We start from the raw sequence: 17913 nt of genomic DNA on the forward strand, positions 1-17913 counted from the left end.
TTCCTAAACCATGCTGCTGAAAAGTGCATACCACGCTGTAATGCAGTCACTATATATAGTCTGTAAAGAGCTTTTGGAAACCATGAGGAAAAGAGCTATTTGATGTACAATAAATTATTAATTGTTATTAGTGACTATCTTGACAGGTTTCTGTTGCTCAGCTATCTTCCTTCCCCAATTTGGAGGAGGAGGCAACTTCTGTTTCACAGTGTCATAGAATAGTAGGGGTTGGAAGGGACCTCCAAGTTCAACCCCACAGCCCAAGCAGGATCATGTAGGGCAGGTCACACAGGAACACATCCAGATGGATCTTGAGAGTCTCTGGAGAAGAAGACTCCACAACCCCTCTGGACAGCCTGTTCCAATGTTTCTTCTTCATCCTTGCTTCTTCCTTTTCCCCCTCCTCCGGGCCCTTTTTTTTGTCTTTTTTTCCCCTTGTCCACTTTGGGGCCAGCTACCTCTGTATCTCTTTGCTCCTCACCAACTGAAGACAAACTCATTCCTCCTCAATCTGGATCTCATTCTTCCTCGTACATCCCCATATCACAGTATCACCAAGGTTGGAAGAGACCTCAAAGATCATTGAGTCCAACCTGTCACCACAGACCTCATGACTGGACCATGGCCCCAAGTGCCACATCCAATCCCCTCTTGAACACCTCCTGGGATGGTGACTCCACCAGCCTCCTGGGCAGCGCATTCCAATGATGAACGACTCTCTCGGTGAAGAACTTTCTCCTCACCTCGAGCCTACACACAGAGAGTTGGAATCAACATAGTAGCATCTCAGAGAGCTCAACAGCACAACAGGAACCACTATAATCTGTATTCTGTCTTCATATCTAAAGCAGGATTTCATAGTTCCACCCCTTTATGCTAACCCCAGGACCTTATGTCTGAGAACAGAATAGTTGTCTGGGCCATTTACTAACAGCATTTCACCTACACTGGCATTTGTTAAATGCCTGAAAAAGCATATGTTCCTTTAAAGGCTTTATTTCAGTCCATGTGCCTCTCCTGCTGCAAGCAGCCCTGCATGATACTGACAAGTGCATGCCAGCTTTGTTCTACATGGAAGGGCTTGGTCTGGGGAAGACAGAAATGGCAGAGGTGAGAGGTAGCTGGGAGGCAATGCAGCATCTGGCAGGACCAAACAGAGTGCAGCTCAAGACCACCCATCCTCTCTGGATAATGAGACTCTGCAGCCTCTGGCTTTGTTGTGTGGTCACAGCTCTAAACCATACTTTTCATTGAAATTCTCTGTGATAAAGCCCGAAGAACACATTCCTTGAACTCAACTCTGTTTGATGGGCATGTGCCCTGCAAGACACAAACTGCTGTTCAGGGGAGGAACAAAGCAACTGTGAGGTTAAAGCTGACACTCTGGCTGCAGGATAACTGTAACCCCAACTCTGTGCTGAGCCATTCTATATATGGCCTCATCAGCCTGTGCCCTGAGCCACTCCAGCCCCTAACCTAAAATAGGAGGGAGGACTCGCCCCTGTCCCTGTAACAAGCTGAGCTTTAAAAGCCTCAAAGCAATGCTTTTTCCACCAGTGAGGGGGGAATACTAATTGAGTTTTGAGTTTACCATGAATACCTCAAAAAAATCACCCAGGAAAAGTGCAATACAAGGCAGTGCTCTGTAAGCGATGAGCTTAGAGCCACGAGCCTTTCAGGCAGCAAAGAGGAGATTTTTCAAGCAGAGGCATCATACAAGCTACCTTGAGCATGAACAGCAGCTCCATCTAGCACATGTCCCAGATCACTGTGTCTATTTGCTTGTCTCATCATTTGAAATAGACACACTATTCAATTTACAGGGAAGCAGGAGGCCTCCTGCCTTCACCACACTATGAAAAATATCCCCCATTGTCAGCCATAACTGCAGCTGTACTACTGTGAATATGATTTACCTGCCAGGGCTGATGAAGACAAACCAGCTTTGGTACCATTTCAGAAGCCAGGATAAAAACCTGCTTGGGCAAGTCTGCAGGGAGGGACACACACCTGTACTGTCCATACTCTTATGCACAGCTACACCCATGCATGCAGAAGCCCAGAAGGGGGCAAAGGAGGTGGGCATACACACCAGGACCCATGTGAAACTTTTTCTGTGTCAGTTGTTGGGTATAAAGCACTTAACACAGGTGGGGTTTAGAAAAGCATTCCTAGACAGATGACCCAATTTGAACAGTTAATTCCAGACTTCCTCAAGCCAAGAGTGTCCAGTTCTGGGCCCCTCAGTTTAGGAAAGATGTTGAGTTGCTGGAAGGTGTCCAGAGAAGGGCAACAAAGATGGGGATGGGTTTGGAGCACAGCCCTGTGAGGAGAGGCTGAGGGGGCTGGGGTTGCTTAGCCTGGAGAAGAGGCTCAGAGGAGACTTTATTGCTCTCTACAACTACCTGAAGGGAGGTTGTAGCTGGGTGAGGGCTGGTCTCTTCTCCCAGGCAACCAGCACCTGAACATGAGGACACATTCTTAAGCTGCGCCAGGGCAAGTTTAGGCTGGGTGTTAGGAAGAAGTTCTTCCCAGAAAGAGAGATTGGCCATTGGAATGTGCTGCCCAGGGAGGTGGTGGAGTCACCACCACTGGAGGTGTTTAGGAAGAGACTGAATGGGGTGCTTCTCTTCTCTTCTCTTCTCTTCTCTTCTCTTCTCTTCTCTTCTCTTCTCTTCTCTTCTCTTCTCTTCTCTTCTCTTCTCTTCTCTTCTCTTCTCTTCTCTTCTCTTCTCTTCTCTTCTCTTCTCTTCTCTTCTCTTCTATCCTATCCTATGAAAAAAATGACTGGAAGTCAGATTAATACCTTGTAAATTTGTTGGTCTGTAGAATGGCTTGGGTTGGAAGGGACCTTCAAAGACCATCTAGTTCCTTGTATGTCAGTACATTCCCATGAGAGTGTACATATGCAGATACCTGTAAGATGACACTACAGTAGCCTCTGTGGACTTTACCATTGCAACTATATCATTGTTGAACTGCATGTGTGCCTCGTCCCAGCTGGACAGACTCTGTGGTATTACTATCAGGGATATCTAATTGGCTACCAGCATTCCATTATCTCTAAGAAGTAGCTGTCACAAAGGTGACATCATGGTGTCAACATGACTGATTGGCTGACATTGTGAAAAGTAGTTACCTGGCATATGGCCTGCTTTAGTAGGAAATAAACTAAATTTCAGGAGATCAACTTCATCAGCACCCTCCTGCACATAGATCACAGAGAGAGGAAGAAGGTACTAAGTCACTCTAATTTCAAAACCACCACAGAGGAAGCAAACAAAGCTCTGACAGCTTCTTGCTAGCCAGGAACTAGCTTATAAACCACCACTAAAATGATTCTTTGTCATAGTATCATAGTATCAGTCAGGGTTGGAAGGGACCACAAGGATCATCTAGTTCCAAGCCCCCCTGCCATGGGCAGGGACACCCCACACTAGACCAGGCTGGCCACAGCCTCATCCAGCCTGCTCTTAAACACCTCCAGGGATGGCACCCCAACCACCTCACTGGACAACCCATTCCAGGGCTTCACCACTCTCACAGTGAAGAACTTCCTCCTCACCTCCAGCCTGAATCTCCCCACCTCCAGCTTCATTCCATTCCCCCTAGTCCTATCACTGCCTGAGATTCTGAGAAGTCCCTCCCCAGCCTTCTTGTAGCCCCCTTCAGATACTGGAAGGCCACAATGAGGTCACCTCTGAGCCTTCTCTTCTCCAGACTGAACAGCCCCAACTCCTTCAGTCTGTCCTTATAGGAGAGGTGCTCCAGGCCTCTGATCATTCTTGTGGCCCTTCTCTGGACACCTTCCAGCACCTCCAGATCCCTCTTGTAACAGAGGCTCCAGAACTGGACGCATCCTTTTCCATCAGCTACTGAACTTGAAGAACTAGGTAAAGAACTTGAAAGGTACTGATAATATTATTATGAGTTGACAGACAAACTGGCATCATAGAATCACAGAATCAATAATAAGGTTGCAAAAGACCTCAGAGATCATCAAGTCTAACCTATTACCCAACACCTCGTGACTAACTAAACCATGGTTTCAAGTGTCATGTCCAAGCCCCTCTTGAACACCTCCAGGGATGGGGACTGCACCACCTTCCTGGGCAGCACATTCCAATGGCCAATCTCTCTTTCTGTGAAGAACTTCTTCCTAACATCCAGCCTAAACCTCCCCTGGCATAGCTTGAGACTGTGTCCTCTTGTTCTGGTGCTGGTTGCCTGGGAGAAGAGACCAACCCCCTCCTGTCCACAGCCTCCTTTCAGGTAGTTGTAGACAGCAATAAGGTCTCCCCTGAACCTCCTCTTCTCCAGGCTGAACAACCCCAGCTCCCTCAGCCTCTCCTCATAGGGCTGTGCTCCGGACCTCTAACCAGCCACTGCACACAGCAGGTAACAAGGTGAACATACATGCCTGACTCTGCTGAGTCAGAGCATTCAAGGCAGAGCAGTAAATTTCTATTCACATTATAGCTTTTAATTGTATCTATAGTTCTTAAAGAAAACCATTTTTTATTCCTGTAATTCAGCATGACTAGATCATTTGTCAGAGGATAATGCTTCTGGGGGGGGAAATTATATGTCATTTGGAACTTTTTTTTAGAAATAGAAGTCTGGCAAAGATGAAGACAAGTACAACAATTTCTGGTTTCTTCAAAATCTCCAAAGGTTTTCTCACAAAGCAGAAGATAACAAACTATGTCTGTAAGCTCCACATTTGTTTTATTCATTGTCTTCCCTTCAGGAAGAGTTAGGATGCAAGATTCCTTCATGGAAGGACAGGAAGGAAGCCCCTTTCTACATCAAGAAAACTTGCTCTGCATCATGTGCACAAGCCCTGTGAGGAGAGGCTAAGGGAGCTGGGGTTGTTTAGCCTGGGAAAGAGGAAGCTCAGGGGAGACCTTATTGCTGTACACAACTACCTGAAGGGAGGTTGTAGCCAGGTGGGGGTTGGTCTCTTCTCCCAGGCAACCAGCACCAGAACAAGAGGACATAGTCTCAAGCTGTGCCAGGGAAGGTTTAGGCTGGGTGTTAGGAAGAAGTTCTTCCCAGAAAGAGAGATTGACCTTTGGAATGTGGTACCCAGGGAGGTGGTGGAGTCACCATCACTAGAGATGTTCAAGAGGGGTTTGGACGCGGCAATTGGAGCCATGGCTTAGTTAGTCCTGAGGTGTTGGTTGACAGGTTGGACTTGATGATCTCTGAGCTCTTTTCCAACCTTATTGATTCTATGATTCTATGTAATTACATTGGCACAAACTTCCTTAATGTAGGCAGTGCTTTAGTTGACCTTAGAAAGCATGGAATCTCTCCAACAGGTTTACAGAGTTGCTGGAGATCATCTGCAGTATGCAACCTCAGAAAACCCGAAGTCTTTATGCTAGCTATTCAATACAGCAGGAATAATTGCTCACTTCACATTTTTCTTGTGCTTGTCAGGCAGTATTCTAGGACTATAGATGGAGATGAAGTATTTGCTGCTGCATTCCTGGGCAATAGCCACCTGCCTGCTGTGGCATCTTTTTTTTTTCAGCCCTGTGCTTGAAGTCCAGAGGGAGGGCAGAGAAAAAAAGGAAGAATTGAGGGAATGGATGGTGGCTTCTCAAAGTTCCCCATCAATGTCAGTTTCAAACCATTTGGTGTCGTTAGAAGCAGAACAGCCTCTTGTCATTTTTCTCCTGTTTATATTGCCCCTGAAACCAGGCAAAATAAAGAAAATTAAATTACAGCTCTGGAGGGCTTCTCTCCTCTCCTTTTTTGTGCTTCTGTCATCTTATTTGGCTGTTCTTCTTAGCTGCCCAGGAACTGTCACCTTGTATAGCATCCAGAGGGTGTCTGGCAATCCAAAGTGACAAAAAATAATATAGTAGGGGGGAAAAAAAGAGTAAAATCACCCAAGAGGCAGATGAAAGAAGTGGTGAAGCCAACAGAAAAACAACAAAAGGGAAGCAGTGGGGCTGGGTTGGCTGCAGTTGTTGTTTGTGTGCTCGGGAAATATCAGTGACGATGAAGAAGAGGCAATAAATTGCTTTGAAGCCCTCATGATCCTTTCCTTATACTCTGTCACCCTGGAGGTGAACTGTGTGCATTGGAAGGTTCTTTCTCTCTCCCTTCTTCCTGGGATTTAACAGGTGTGATAACCTTTGTGCTTTTCACTGTGCACTTAGGAAATAAAATTCCACGTTGAGAGTGGAAATGCAGCCAGCAGCTCAGATGGACTTAGAGTACAGCAGCTCAAAACAGATCCAAATCAGGCAGCCTCTGGAGTCCATCATGACTTGAAGAACTATTCAGAGGACACAGTCTCAAGCTGTGCCAGGGGAGGTTTAGGCTGCAGGTTTGGAAGAAATTCTTCATAGAGAGATTGGCCATTGGAATGTGCTGCCCAGGGAGGTGGTGGAGTCACCATCCCTGGAGGTGTTTAGGAGGAGACTGGATGGGGTGCTTGGTGCCGTGATTTAGTTGATTAGATGGTGTTGGATGATGGATTGGATGTGATGATCTTGAAGGTCCCTTCCCCTTCCCCTTCCCCTTCCCCTTCCCCTTCCCCTTCCCCTTCCCCTTCCCCTTCCCCTTCCCCTTCCCCTTCCCCTTCCCCTTCCCCGGCTCCTACCCTTTCACTGAAGAGGAACCTGCAGCTAGCTAAACTAGTCAGAACAAAAAAATGCATACCCTGTATTTCCTTCTATCATGTTTAGAGGGAATGACTTACCTCCTTGGCTTAGAGAAATGGTCACAAGTCTGTACATGTGAATACACTGCTTCATAGAAGCACCTAGAATCCCAGAGGAGAGATTAGAGAGGTCAGTTGCTTTAGATTCCTGCCACTACACATAAATGTAATTTTTCCCTTGAGCAGAAGATGGGAATGATAGAGGAGGATGCTCTGTCTGTTTTGGAAAGCCTGAAGAATCCAAGGACTTTTGGGCTGATTAAGAAATTGACCATAATTCTGGGTCTCTAACACTAATGAAAGCATTGTAAAATATGGAATTGTCAGTTATAAGACATCACAAACAAATCTGGATTCAAGGCCTGAGCCTGTGTAGACATGAACCAGGGTGAAGATTAGGAAAAGAAAAGAAGGTGTGATGTTCAGTGGAGAAGAGCTTTCAGTTCACTGTGGGGCCAATGGATGACTTATGTCCCTGTCATAAACCATTTCAGGGGATTGGAATGGAATGGAATGGAATGGAATGGAATGGAATGGAATGGAATGGAATGGAATGGAATGGAATGGAATGGAATGGAATAGACCAGATTGGAAGAGACCTTCGAGATCATCACATCCAACCCATCATCCAAAATCATCTTATCAACTAAACCATCAGTTAATAAGCACATAAGAAAAGCCAGAAAGCCAAGTCTCCTGTCTCCTGAGGTCTGCCATCTTATGGTCTTTCCACATGTGAGAGAAAGGTGAGAGCATCCTCGCACTGCCTCAGTCTGGCCCAGAGAACCTGGGATACCTCTCACTCTGTAACCCCTTCAGGAAGCTATTCACTAGGGTTCTTGTGTGGACACAGGGCATCCCTTTGAACCTTGCACCTCCATCACAGGAATAGTTGAGCTGCCTGGCTTGAGTGGTGTTCACCATTTGAGTATTCCTGACTTAGTGAGCATTTTTCTTTGGAGTAGATTGAGTGCTGGTGCAAAGTGAGAGAAGTACTATTTCTGGGCAGTTTCAGCCTGGCCATAAATCTTGTGTCACAGATCAAGTCAAACTGGTAATAAATCTCTTAAAGCTTGCAAGACACAATGCCAGATCCAGCTCTTGGAAAAGGGAGTACAATTCCATTGACTGCCAACACTTGTTTGCATGAGATTTTATCTCTTTCCCTCCCACTATTCCCAATACTGATGCCTCCTGCTTTAATGGTCTCTGAAGTAAATGTTGTCCTGAAAAAAACAGAAAACAGAAGGCTAAAGATGGCCAGAAAATGCTATTTCATGCTTTTTTTTTCTCAAGCTCTCATTGCATACAATACAGCTACGGGCTGGACAGCCTCAGGGTGAAGGCACAGTGTCTGCACAAAGATTCATAGATTCATAGAATACCTGGTTGGAAAGGACCTCAAGGATCACCTACTCCAACCCTTCAGGGTAAGAATATAGTTGAAATGAGCTGGCCCAGCACCCTGGCAAGCTGGGCCTTGAAACTGGCTAATGTAGGGCAATCCACCACCTCCTTTGGGAGTTGATTCCAAAGTTTAATAATTCCAATGGCAAAAAAAAAATTATTCCTGGCCATCCAGTCCAAATTCTTCTAGTCCTTTCTGCCAACACAGTATCACAGTATCACTAAGGTTGGAGGAGACCTCAAAGATCATCAAGTCCAACCTGTCACCGCAGACCTCATGACTAAACCATGGCACCAAGTGCCACATCCAATCCCCTCTTGAACACCTCCAGGGATGGTGACTCCACCACCTCCCTGGGCAGCACATTCCAATGACAAACAACTCTCTCTGTGAAGAACTTTCTCCTCACCTTGAGCCTAAACCTCCCCTGGCACAGCTTGAGACTGTGTCCCCTCGTTCTTGTTCTGGTTGTTAGAGAGAAGAGACCAACCCCTTCCTGGCTACAACCTCCCTTCAGATAGTTGTAGAGAGCAAGAAGGTCTCCCCTGAGCCTCCTCTTCTCCAGGCTAAACAACCCCAGCTCCCTCAGCCTCTCCTCACAGGGCTGTGCTCAAGGCCTCTCCCCAGCCTTCTTGCTGTTCTCTGGACACATTCAAGTGTCTCAATGTCCTTCTTAAACTGAGGAGCCCAGAACTGGACACAGGACTCAAGGTGTGGCCTAACCAGTGCAGAATACAGGGGCACAATGACTTCCCTGCTCCTGCTGGCCACACTATTCTTGATGCAGGCCAGGATGCCATTGGCCTTCTTGGCCACCTGGGCACACTGCTGGCTCATGTTTAGGCAACTGTCAATCAGCACCCCCAGGTCCCTCTCTGTTTGGGAGCTTTCCAGCCACTCTGACCCCAGCCTGTAGCTCTGCATGGGGTTGTTGTGAGCAAAGTGCAGCACCTGGCACTTGGATCCTAGGTGATCACATCCTAGGTGAGTGCTCTAGCAGACCTACACAAACAACTTCTTCCCCACTTGACTATGGGGACAGCTAATAACCTCTTGTAATGAACTCTTCAGGCAAAACTAAGAGAAAGATTCAACTTGGGGGGAAAAAAATAAAGCACAAGAGCAAAGCCATGGTTGCTGGGAACAGAGGCAGAATGGGTTTAACATATGACTTTCAAGTTGCTCAGTTAAACTGTTGGTCACTGCACTGTTTGGCTCTGAGGTCCAGTTGCTCGCTTTCAATAAAAATTCCCAGCTGAGACCAAACACTCCTTGCAAACATTAAGTTACATTTAAAACTAAGCAGCTCATCCTCCTGTTTCAACATGCTGAAAAATCTGTGACACAAAACTGTCAGAAGCTGCCCATTGAGCTTTTGTGGAAGACGCTCCAAGAAATGGCATTGATACAAATGTTATAAGCACCAAGCAGCCAGGCTACAGGTCAGGAAGAGTTAGATATAAAAGAGCCTGACCTTGTTTCTCCATCTCTGTGTGCCATACTCATTCACTATGGGAGCATTCAAACAAGCCAACAGTTGTTCCTTTTCATTTAATCTTTTTGCCAAACAATAAATCTTGCAGGCAGCCTCACTGGAATTATTCATATGCACGAATGATCAGCTACTGGGATCTGTTTCTTTACCAGTTGTTGCACTCCTGCATATTCCCTGGGTTTCAGGCACACCCTCACAGTGTCATCTTTGATCGTACAGGAAGGCAAAATCAGCTCTTTAACTTCAGATGAGGGCTTACAGGGGCTTAGAGGCCCCATAATTTAAGAAGGACATTGAGACTCTTGAATGTATCCAGAGAAGGGCAATGAGGCTGGGGAGATGCCTCAAGCACAGCCCTGTGAGGAGAGGCTGAGGGAGCTGGGGTTGCTTAGCCTGGAGAAGAGGAGGCTCAGGGGAGACCTTATTGCTCTCTACAACTACCTGAAGGGAGGTTGTAGCCAGGAGCGGCTTGGTTTCTTCTCCCAGACAACCAGCACCAGAACAGGTTGGACTTGATGATCTCTGAGTCCTTTCCAGCCTTATTGATTCTATGCTTCTATGATTATTCTCCCTTTATATTCAATAGTAATTTATTTACATTCTACCACTTCTACTGAAGATCAGTGGAAAATTTCCTAGGCATCAGCCTAAAACTGCCATACTGGCAATCATCAGACTCACAGCAGAAGCAAAGCATCTAGAGCATGGCCCAAGTAGCAGGGCAAAAAATATTTGCAACTAACTATTCATGCATGTTTGGGTTGAATTTTTACTAAACCTCGAGGTGAGGAAAATGTTCTTCACTGAGAGAGTCTTTAGCCACTGGAAAGGGCTGCCCTGGGAGGTGGTGGAGTTACCATCCCTGGAGGTGTTCAAGAGGGGTTGGACATGGCACTTGGTGCCATGGTTTAGTAGTCATGAGCTCTTGGGTGACAGGTTGGACTTGATGATCTTTGAGGTCTCTTCCAAACTTGGTTATTTGGTGATTCATAACACCCTTCACTACTTAAAAAACAACCAAACAAAAAACAAGCAAGCAAACAAACAAACAAAAAAACAAACAAAAAAAAACCAACCCAAGAATGATTAAGAAGTTGAGAGGTCATGAGTATAAGGTGTTTTTGAAGAGAAAAACTTTCGTGGTCTTGAAACTCATTTGACTAAAAAATGGCTTCCTTCTGCCCCGGGTCTTCCACTGAAGCCACCAGAATATCAAAGAAGGGTAGACAAGTTATGATGACAATGGCAAAAGGCCATTACTTAGTTAACTACTAAAACAGAGGACAGAGACTAAGGCCCGGTCAGCTTTCAGGTAAGTTTTCAGCAAATGAGGTTGCTATAAACATAAGCAGCACTGACATCCAACCATGTTTAGCTGAAGAATCACAGTATCACAGAATCACCAAGGTTGGAAGAGACCTCAAAGATCATCAAGTCCAACCTGTCACCACAGACCTCATGACTAAACCATGGCACCAAGTGCCACGTCCAATCCCCTCTTGAACACCTCCAGGGACAGTGACTCCACCACCTCCCTGGGCAGCACATTCCAATTGCTAACAACTCTCTCTGGGAAGAACTTTCTCCTCACCTCCAGCCTAAACTTCCCCTGGTGCAGCTTGAGACTGTGTCCTCTTGTTTTGAAGAAGCAGAGAGACATCTGTGCTCCTAAAGCCATGGGAAAACATGTCTTTTGGAGTGCTTTCCACTTAAAGACCTTTTTCTGCCTTTAACTAGTCCCAACAGATATTTGTTCATCTTGGGTTTTTATGTGAAAACTTCAAAGAAGAAATTCAATATCCTTCTTGGGCAATCTATTTTAGTGTTTAACTATTCTTACCCCTGGAAATTTATTCCTAATGTGTAACCTAGATCACCTTGCTGCAGCTTAAGCCCATCACTTCTCATTCTTTCCTTGGTAGATGTGGATAGCAGCCTTATTTCCAGAAACACCAAAGGTCTAACAGCAAATTCAGCTCCCCTCACTGTCAGATGGGAACCTTAATTATAAAGATGATTTCAGCTCTCACAGCTCCTATTTGTATGTATACCATGCATATTTATGGCACATGCCAAAGATGACTGCTTTGAATGGATGGCTGCGAGAATTTTGTTGTGGAAGAGAAAACAAATTGCCATTGCTGGCATTACAGCACAAGAACCATTTTTCACATGCCCTCATAAGTATTCCAGACACACACTCACACACACACACATATACAGTTTTCCCATTAAGAGCAGTGTTGTTTACATACCCTGACATTTCCGAGGGCAACTTAATGCTACCACAAGTATACTCAGTCCATATCTGTATGCAACCACCCAAGTGCATGCACAGACACAGAGTGGGATGAACGCTTATGGATTTGTGGCACAGACTTGCAGAGGGTATAAATCAGTGTCAGTCCTACTCAGGCTGACTCCCATTCAAGTTGGCCATAAGGTATGAATAGATAAGTATGTAGATTTCCATGTTTACACAGCCATATAGGCTCTATACCCCAGGCGGGTATGCACTGCATACCTTCCTGACTTGATGGATGCTGCAGTACAGCTGCCAGCCTGGCCACCCAAAGCACAAACTTGAGCTCCATCGAGCTCCTATCGGCAGAAAACTCTGGCTCAGGCACTAGAAGGAAGGCTGGGAGCAGCACAGCGCAGTACAGCAGAGCCCTGTTGAACCAATTAGGGTAAACACATTTCTGGTTAATGAGAGGTGCTGGTCATGATTGTAAATTAATATTTTCCAGTGGCTACCCATGCACTCAAGTGTCAGTATTGATCAGACTTACCTCTGCCCAGTTAATGCTGATGGATTCAACAGCAACATACGCCTGCTCATCTGTTACCCAATTAAGATAAGCTCTCAACTCATCCTAATAGCTGTATTTATTGTCATCAGGAATATTGATGCATCTCTGTGCTAACTGCAAGCCAACATACACATGTGAGCACATGCAAAGGATGTGGCATTGCTCTGGGAATTGTCCCTGGCCCAAGCCACAGTGAGAAAGCCCTCGGTTATCCTTCATATTTATCCAGAAAGGTAGCATTTCTGTGGGAAAGGGAAAGTAGAAGGATCCTCCTTTTCTCTAGTCTCACTAGGCTAGATTTCCCCCACCCAGCATCAGAGAATAAGCAGCTCAGGAAGCCCGACAAATACACTGCTTGGATCTTTAAAGACTAAAGCAAATGTAAGCCTCCTGTTGCACAGAGAGTCCAGCATGTGAGAAATGCTGGCTATGTAAGGAAAATGCCTATGGGAGGAACCAAATAAGGATTAATGAGCATCCTTTTATATGGTTCTCTAAATTTCTGGCCTGTCAGTCTGAAGCAGAAGCTGCTGGGTAGCTAATGGGCTTTGGGTAAGGGATACAACAGCAGCTGTCTGTACAAAGCAAACAACAACACAAAAGACTGTAGGAAAATTTGACATTCTCTTTGCAAGGCAAGGACTTCATTCCTGAAGCCCATGCACAATCTAGCCAACCCAAGACGCACTTGCCCCTTCCTGGAAACAGGCCACTGTCCCTAGCAAATGGGCTATTAAACAGAGCAAGAGATCAGGACCCATTTACTCATCAAAAGGTCATTCTAAGCTAAAACAGGAGAGAGAGCTCAGAGGAGGCCAGCTCATCTCTGCAGCCAAAGTGTAGCCCGGACAATCCCAGCCAAAGCACCCATCCTGTGCAGCTGAGATTGCATGCTGTGGTACATAAAGCTGAATTAGAAAAGCAGGCTGCAAATGTGACTCCTAACACTCAACAAGTTAGAAAGCTGTTAACACAAGTCTTTCAGTGTGTGACATTGGCCTCTCTGGTTACTCATTAAGGATGCCTTTTCCCTGCCATCTGAGCGCAAATGAGACAGCACCGTCGCACCATCTGACTTGTGCAGAGGCTGAGTTTGGTCCCAGGAAACTGGTCAGAATCTCAAGCCATCAGTAAAAACCTATCTCATCTTTATTGTAAATGGTAGTCTCACTGGTCTTCCAATTTAGCAGATGCCTCCAAGGCAACTTAAGGTCCTGAAAGTACCTTATTAAGCCACAGCTAACGGCAGCTCACACCAAGTGACCAAAGTTTGAATGGGATCTTGCAAATGGACCCTTTTATCCCATGAGAGCTGGAACTGGCAAGCCTGCTGCCACAGAATGATGGCAGAACTCATGCTGCTGCTGCTTCTGTCCAATTTGTCCTTTAGATAAGTGAAGGACACCTATCTCCAGGGCTCTCCACTTAGTACTTTTCACCATTCACTAAATTAAAAAGTGAGCAATTGACAGCACACCTTATTAAATGAAGCTTCTCCCTTTTTCCTCCTACCACCATGGCCATGTTTTAACAGCCACAGACACTTTGCTGGTGTCTTTTTAATTTGATTTAACTAAAAAAATAACACACAAAGCCATTTGGCCTTGTGCCACTCAACCCACTGCTATAGAACAGACATGAGTTATAGGGTAATATTTCACACCCTGTTGTGTCTTATTACTTAACTAATAACAATATTTACCCAGGGTTTCCCCCGAGCAACTCAGACAGGTTTAAAAGAAATCTTGATTAAAGAATGACAGCCAAAGTATTGGATGTTAAGTATAAATAAGAATAATGTGAAGAGAGTGGAAGAGTTTACTGTTGTATCCTGCTAGTTTGCAGTAAATCACTGTAATATGAAAGTTGCTTTTCTACTGGGCCTTCTCAGTTGCCAGGTTTCTCACTGCAGCCCACAGATGGTTGCCACACTTCTTACTTGCATAGGTGCAGCTGCTGTGGGCTGCACTTGCAAGATGTTTCTGCAACATGTTGTTTCCTGCACACAAAAAAAACTTCTTTACTGCCAGGGTGATGAAGCAGTGGAACAGGCTGCCCAGAGGGGTGGTGAAGTTTCCTTCTCTAGAGGGAATTTCAAGAGCTGACTGGACATGTTCCGGTGTGACCTGCACTAAGTGATTCAGCTTTAGCAGGAGGGTTGGAGCCATGGTTTAGTCATGAGCTCTGTGGTGACAGGCTAGGATATGATAGGATAGGAATGAATAGAATAGAATAGAACAGAATAGAATAGAATGGAATAGAATGGAATAGAATGGAATGGAATAGAATTGAATGGAATAGAATGGAATTGAATTGAATTGACCAGGTTGAAAAGGTTCTTTGAGATCATCAAGTCCAACCTGTCCCCCAACACCATCTAATCAACTAAACCATGGCACCAAGTACCTCATCCAGTCTCCTTTACTCATTCACATTGTTCTTTCACCAGTCAGACAGCAACTGTGTGTTTGGTAGATTATTCCATTGTCTTACACCTTGCAATTTCTGATGAAATAATTGGTGCTGCCCTCTGTTCAAGGCAGACTACAGAGCTGTCAAAATCCTTGTCTCACTTCCTTTGGTAATTCTCCAGCCGAGTATGGGGCTTAAGCTACACATCCATTCTAAGGCAGGCACTGCAAATTCTTTCCAACCTGAATGCATTCAATAAAGTCATCTAATACCATAAATATGAGGACTCCTGTCAAAAGCAAAGAAGAAAAAAAATACATTCAAATTTATGTTCAAGTTGCTATTTGCCTGACTGCCTCATAGATTACTTCTCACTTGAAGGGGTGAGAGGGTAGGGGGAAGTTACTGTTCTCTGTGGCTTCTTGTCTTCCCATGGAAACTTTTGCCTTCCCATGGAAATTTTTGCCTTCCCATGGAAACTTTCCCACCACAAACTTACTAGCTTCTGATATGACTCCTCCAGAAGGGTGGCTAAAATCACAGCCCTAGCAGGGACGCATACGAGTCACAGTTGAGCACCCTATATAATGTAATCTCTGTGGAATTACTTAGGATGATGAATGGGCTGAACCCTGCAGTTGCTACTCAGGCCAAATATCCTTCCAAGATGCCGAGAATTTTGAGTGAGTAAAGGCTTCAGGATTTTGTCCAACAGTCACAATTTTGGAGCAGACATCTTAAGGAACACGAGTTTCTTCCGACAAGGGGTTGTGACATGGGATGCTTTTGTGGTCCAGTCCCACATCATACCAACAACAATCTGTCCCTGGCTGCATTCCCAAGAGAAGTACTGCAGCAGGCTGAGGAGCAGAAGTGAAATGACTGAACATTTACCTCTTTGACCAGGTTCTGCAGAGACTACCTTTTCATCCTTCAGTATTTCAACATTCCCCAGTCTCCACATTAGAAAGACCAAGTATGAAACACATATTTCTTTCCAAGCCAGGAGCTTTACACTGCAGGGGAGCCTATGAATGAGTATCTGAGCAGTATTTGCATTTGCAGAGGCAGCCCTATGTCTGTGCTCAAATGAGATTCAGCTAGGGAAAGTGACAGCAATACAAGGGCAGGGAGAAACTGAGATCCTTCTTTGCTTCCTCACCAATATGGGAAGGCGCCCCATGAGCCAAGCAGTCATGTGGAGGTGGTACCAATGAGTAACTATGAAGCAGGAAATGAAACTCCATACCTTAATGAGAATATTTAGTCCTAGCTAAGAGAACAATTTCCATTTTTCCTTTACATTGGCATCACTTGCAGTGAAGTTTTATCATGTACTTCCTCTCCACCTCAGCTCACCTCCTTTAAAATACACCCAGCTGCATTTGGTCCAGCTTTCCTGCTCTCAGCTCTGTACTCCATCAGGCCTTACCTAGTCTCTTCCCAGTCCTCTTTTCCCTCACAAGCTCCTGTAAGTTCCCACACGTTTCCACTTCTAACAGCCCTGCCAGTTTGGGTTGGGAATGGTGTTATCTCATTATTAACTCTGCCAGTTGTTTCACCACCCTGATTCTCAACATGCCAAACCAGGAAGACCTTTGTTCTCCAGGACATCCCTCCCAGCTGACACTGACTGGGTGGCTTATCATGTAGAAGCAGCAGCTTTTGTCCTGGCAGCTTATTTCTACATGCCAATTCTTCTGTGCTAGTGAAAAAGAGCCTTCTCCCTCCTCCTCTGGACCCCTACCATTTGTCTTTCATTTCTTTCCTAAGGGAGGGGAGGGAATCATCCCATCCCTCTTGGCTCAGCTGCTTCTATTGAGCATATTTTGTCTCTCTGCAGCAGATAGGGCTTGTAAGGGATAAGAGATCATATCCTTGAGTTAACTCACAGGCCAGGGACTAAAACCACTGCCAGAAAGTATAAACATGGAAGACAGCACTAGCTTCTGTTTGGAAATTAGGGACTCTGCTTTAAAATTAAAAGAAGCAGGATGATAGATATCCTCCAAACTATTCTGTACATCCATAATAGGTCCAAGGTATTAATGATAGCTAGATTAAATAGTTCCAGGACTTATTCATCAATGAAAAAGCCAACCAAGCAACTAAAAGCCCCCCCCAAAACCAAACCAACACATAAAACCAAACCCAAACAAAAAAACCCCCAAAATCAAACCCTGCCCCTACAAAAAAACCCACCCAAAACAAAACAAAAAATCAAACAGAAAGACTGAGTAAGACTGATCAGATTCAGTCCAAGAGCAACACCGACTGCTAGACTTTGAAGTTATGGGGGAGGTATCAGCAAGCAAGCAGAGCGTCAGGCAGGACCAAATACATCAAAAACCCCCAAACCAAAGCCCCCTTAAACTACTGTTCTCATGAACCCTTGTAGAGCCTCAAGCTGCTGCTGTGAAAATTGTATTTTAACTTTTTATTTCACAGAATCACCAAGGTTGGAAGAGACCTCAAAGATCATCAAGTCCAACCTGTCACCACAGACCTCATGACTAAACCATGGCACCAAGTGCCACGTCCAATCCCCTCTTGAACACCTTTAGGGATGGTGACTCCACCACCTCCCTGGGCAGCACATTCCAATGGCTAACAACTCTCTCAGTGAAGAACTTTCTCCTCACCTCCAGCCTAAACTTCCCCTGGTGCAGCTTGAGACTGTGTCCTCTTGTTCTGGCGCTGGTTGCTAGAGAGAAGATACCAACCCCCTCCTGGCTACAACCACCCTTCAGGTAGTTGTAGACAGCACGACACAGAATAGAGACACATCTGAAATAGGAAAAGGTAATTTCCATTTTCTCTTAGCCTGAGAATTTAGCCCTTGAGGAAGGCTGCAAGGACCATATGTTCCATTCATCTCTTCCCTGCCAGCCTCCCCTTTCTTTTTCATCTCTTTATTGTTTTCATTTTTTTTAATTTTAAACCACAGCCCATGTTTTGAAAGCACTTGTCTTCCATTCATGAATGATCTTCCACTTACTCCTGTTTCAATACCCTAGCTGGGCAGGGAGGGGGAGTGGAACAGACTCAGTTTCCCAGGGAGAAAATGCCCTGCAGGGAGGGCAAAGCACTTGCAAGCCCTCCCCTC

This window comes from Dryobates pubescens, chromosome 8, assembly GCF_014839835.1.
Source record: "Dryobates pubescens isolate bDryPub1 chromosome 8, bDryPub1.pri, whole genome shotgun sequence".
NCBI lineage: Eukaryota > Metazoa > Chordata > Aves > Piciformes > Picidae > Dryobates > Dryobates pubescens.